Source organism: Pygocentrus nattereri, chromosome 21 (genome assembly GCF_015220715.1).
Source record: "Pygocentrus nattereri isolate fPygNat1 chromosome 21, fPygNat1.pri, whole genome shotgun sequence".
In the NCBI taxonomy this organism is placed as follows: domain Eukaryota; kingdom Metazoa; phylum Chordata; class Actinopteri; order Characiformes; family Serrasalmidae; genus Pygocentrus; species Pygocentrus nattereri.
Window position 1 is genome coordinate 4,440,001 of NC_051231.1, and position 5,000 is coordinate 4,445,000.

At 42.4% G+C, this 5,000-nt stretch overlaps 1 protein-coding gene across 3 annotated transcripts in view; it reads left to right on the forward strand.

The window, feature by feature from the left end:
- Nucleotides 1-5,000, forward strand: part of epha8 (eph receptor A8) — a 158,662-nt gene that overhangs the window by 48,442 nt on the left and 105,220 nt on the right. The window lies entirely within an intron of this gene.

The following is a 5,000-nucleotide window of genomic DNA, read 5'->3' on the forward strand; positions in this document are numbered from 1 at the left end:
CAGTCTGCCCATTCTCCTCTGACCTCTCACATCAACAAGGCATTTTCGTCCACACAACTGACCGCTCACTGGATGTTTCCTCTTTTTCGGACCGTTCTCTGTGAACCCTAGAGATGGTTGTGCGTGGAAATCCCAGCAGATCAGCAGTTTCTGAAATACTCAGACCAGCCCGTCTGGCACCAACAACCACGCCACGTTCAAAGCCCCTTAAATCCCCTTTCTTCCCCCGTTCTGATGCTCGGTCTGCACTTCAGCAAGTTGTCTTGACCACCTCTACAGACCTAAATGCATTGAGTTGTGGCCGTGTGATGGGCTGATTAGCTGTTTGTGTTAACAAGCGATTGTACCTAATAAAGTGGCCGGTGAGTGTGTATCCAGGTTTCATTTCTATAGTGTCGTCCCATTTAAAGATAAAATATTTGCAGAAATGTGAGGGGTGCACTCACTTTTGAGAGATACTGTACAATGTACGATTTCCAAAGTGTGCCAAAAGCTGACAAATGATACGAGGAGATACGAGGTTTTCTCCTGACAGCGGCGACACATGAAGGTTCGTTTAGTCTGCTTCCTTTTTTCATACCTGAATGCTTATTGTTCCAGCAGGCTTAACACACGTCAGTGCTACACTCTCAGAAATTAAGGTATTAAGTACTAACCTGTCACTGGGGCAGTTCCCCTCTTGTCACTGGGTTGGTACCTTCAAGGCTCCATCTCAGTGCCTTTAGTCAGGGAACATAACTAAACCATAATCCACTGAAATGATCTGTTCTAAGCTGGACTGACTCCACACCCCCCGCCTCGCCTCCAGGCTTTTACTCTACTGCTCTGTTTTAAAATATTCGGTTATGAAAAGGAACAAATACCAACTTTTCACCTGGAGGAACTGATTGAAGCTTCACAATCAGACCTTAAAACCACTGTAGAACCCCTGAGGGAACATTTACACTGTACATACCTTGTTGTCTGAAAAATGTACCTGCACAGAACCTTCATTTCTAACAGTATGTATGATTTCCAATTCATGTCAACTGTTACTCTTTTCAAAAACTCGTCATATCGAAAATTATGAGGGAACTTCATATATTGTCAGGCTGTTGGGGGGGGGGGGGGGGGGGGCTGCTGTCAGGCTGACAAAAAATGAAAGTGATTAACTGAGATAGATTAATTGCATTCTTTGGTCTAGTTAATTGTCATTAATCACATTTATCTGATTTGCTCATTTACTTAATTTGACCGTAAAAAATCCATTAAATACAAGCTGTTCATTCTTTAGGGTCTAAATATAATATCATTAAATCTAATATGATTTTCTTGTATTTAATGTGTCCACTCCTTGCCTTTATTGCACCTTCCATTGTTTTGGCGAACGTGCTTCAAAGAAGTCTGCAGGGATATTTTTCTAAACCTCCAAAGTTCGCAGCAGCACTGCTGTGTCTGATCCACTCAGACCAGCGCAACACACACTAACACACCACCACCAGATCAGTGTTACTGCAGTGCTGAGAATGATCCACCACCTAAATAGTACCTGCTCTGTGAGGGTCCATGGGGGTCCTGAGCACTGAAGAACAGGGTAACAGAGTATCAGAGAAACAGATGGACTACAGTCTGTAACTGTAGAACTACAGAGTGCAGCTATACAGTAAGTGGAGCTGATAAAATGGACAATGAGTGTAGAAACAAGGAGGTGGTCATGATGTTATGCCTGGTGTATATTGTGAGTAATAGGTGCAGTGTACTCGTAACCACTAGTTGCACTGACTCTGAATCCTCAGCCGCACTCTTGCTGCACTTTTCGTCGAGGTCCTGTGGAAAGTCCTTGTTCTGTCCATTTCCAGCCAGTGGCGTATGATGAATATAAAGTGGAATTATGAGTCTGGGGGCTGGGGGAGGGAGAAACTAGGCCAGGTTAATATGTCTCAACATCTCCTCTCCACGCCGGGGCGGCCTCATCTGTCACAGGTCCCCCTCAACCCCAGCCCTCCTCATCAGGTGTCACCAGCCCGGCTGAGGACGAGATGAGCTGCTCTTTTTCCTACGGCTCAGGCGATGTCTGCTAACGGCATTTAACATTTAACACGGCCTTCAGCCAAGGTGACGAGAGCAATAAATAAGCAGCACTGGAGTCACTTTACGCAATAATTCAACAAAAAATTAATATATGCTACCCTTTTACTCGACCAGTCAGACAGTTTATATGTCTGAAGTTTGCTTCTTTTTGCCCTGGAGCTCTCTGATGGCCATCATTTTGCATTCTTTTCTCATTAAACACAACATTTTACATTATAAATTATTTTATCAGCATAGTAATCTGAGGGAAAAGTAGTTTCTTTTCCATATTTAGTTGAGTTTCAGAATTTCGTAGTGTTTGTGGATTTGTTCCCCATTGGCGTTAATGACAGGCTGCACCTAAACTGGCATGAACTCAACAAGTTTGTACACAAGCCTCTGATGAGTAGATCAAATCCACCTACAAGTCGTCTGAACATGCGTTTTAATGGAAGAGATAAGGCTTAACAAAAATTAGACCTTTTTGTGCATAAACCTTAGTATGGTCATAGATGCTCTTAGATATGTAAAGTGAGCTAGAAATTGGGCAAAATATATATGTATATATATAGTTTTCTGCAACTCCAGTGATTACACTGTTTGAAAGAATTGTTCATTTAATCGTTTTGAATCACCCTGTACATTAATTAGATTTATTCAACCTAATAAATGCATTAAATGAACAATTCTTTCAAACAGTGTAATCACTGGAGTTGCAGAAAACTAGTTCAATTGCTTCTTACTGTATGAAGTGAAGTTGTACAGTTTTTACATTTTTTTAGAATTTTTAACGAGCCATTTTATACAGTGATTATTTTTTGTTTATTTTCATGTTTAAATAAAACAAAATACCCGTCTTTGAATGTGTTCTCACACCTTTGGATCGCTGTCTCTGGATGTTTTTAAACTTATTTTCTGTTTTCCAAAAGCCCTTATCCACACCAAACGCTACAAATCCTCAAGAGGTCAGCCCACTAGGGGGCGATAGTAAACATCATGCAAAGTATAGAGCATGACACTGAAAAAGTCATTTTCCAACAGCTGACATGCCATCCAGATTCACAAGCAAATTCCTGCCAGAAAATAAAAGCTTACAAAAAGAGAGAAGACAAGAAGAGGGTTTGATCTAGCATTTGAATCATGGTTGAGGACTTTTGTTAATGTTCATCAAGTCTTTAAAATCACTGACACTGTCATATTTGCCATGGAGTTGACACCTCAGTTAAAAGAGCAGAGCAGTAGATTGTGATGCCTCCACATGATGGTGGAGTGAATAAGTAAAGCTAAGCTCAGCTGTAAATGTATAATAAAGCCCTGAATTGTGAAGCACACGGTCATATTTCAAGCAGAATTCTACAAGCTCAAAAATAAAGGTAGGGAACCATCACTGGGTCACCCCGCTTGTCTCTGTGGTGGCTCCCTAAAGGGTACATCCTTACATCAGGGAACATTTTTGTACCATAATCCACTGAAATGATCTGTTCTAAGCTGGACTGACTCCACACACCCCGCCTCGCCTCCAGGCTTTTACTCTACTGTCCTGTTTTAAAACATTCGGTTATCAAAAGGCACCAATACCAACTTTTCACCTGGAGAAGCTCATTTAAGGTTCTGAATTGGACCTTAAAACCACTGCTGTACCTTCGAGGGAACATTTACATTGTTTGTACCTTGATCAATGGAAAATGTACCTGCACAGAACCTTCATTTGATGTTCAGGGTTCATGGCCAGTGCGTTTTGCCTTTCCATATGAAAGCATTTTCAGAAATCTCCACCCTGGAGAGCTTGTTCAAAAAGTGCAATTTACTGTGATTCAAAGCGTCGTTTTCAAGTGGACGAGAGGCCGAAACATAAAGAATAAAAAAACCAAAAAAACCTGGATTTGTGTTTCTGCAAACCACAAACATGAACATATCGTTGCTGTCGGAAGAAAACCTTGTATCTCCATTTTTGGCATTTTACAGTTTTTGACATAATTTGATACCTGTGACTCTTTACATTGTTTGGAAATTTTATGATGAATGGCCTTAAAGAAATGACCCAAAATGACATGGGAAAAAATTCTGGTTCCATTGACTTACATTGAAAGCAAAGTAGGTTTTCTCCTTCTCCTGTAAAGTTCCCATTTCGGAAGATACAAGATTTTCTTCCGACAGCAGCGATATGCTCCAAAATGACTGCCTGCCACAAGCCTGTTTAAGACGACTTAACAACTCAACATGGTTTGAAGCGAGTTTGTGATGCCTTGTCTGATTGAAAGCTGGGGTAAGAGGTGGAGAGAATTGTGTAAATTTGATCTTTTGCCAGACTATCACTCTAAAGCTGGGCGGTCGCGTCTTATTCTGAGGTGACCTTGGAGTGCGCTGAGAGCGGGCTAGGGGTCTAGCCATCAATAAATGAAAGGAGGGGAAAGGCCCAGAGGAAATGTCAATGTGGTGGTCGAAAGCATTTCATCACGTGGAGCGTGAGGGGGGCTCCAGGCGAGGAGCGAGACTACAGAACCCAAATCTCAGGGTTTGGGTTGTGATTCAATTGGCATCGATTCTGCCGTGAAGGAGCTCAGACGCATCGAGCGGTGATTAATCAGACGGTCAGAACGTCGTCCGCTGCCATCCGCTGCCATCGTCGAGAGCGAGCGCACCCTCATTCTGTAAATAGTAAGTGGGGACACAGTTATTGAAGGTTCAATTGATGGGCGTCTGTGTCGGAGCGTCCTGAACTTACAGAGGAGTAGCTCTCTGGCCTTTGGTCGAGTGTAACGAACCAGACTTCCCTGCTTTTATTACTCATTAACGTAATAAAACACCACCATGGGCTCACAGCTGCCTCCACAGAATTCACTGTATTCAGCTCTGAGCATGGGGTTTGAAACTCTGAATGAGCTCATCCCATCTGGGTGAACTAAGGTGTTTTTCTTCTGACTGAACCGGGATGGATAACTTGCAGGCTT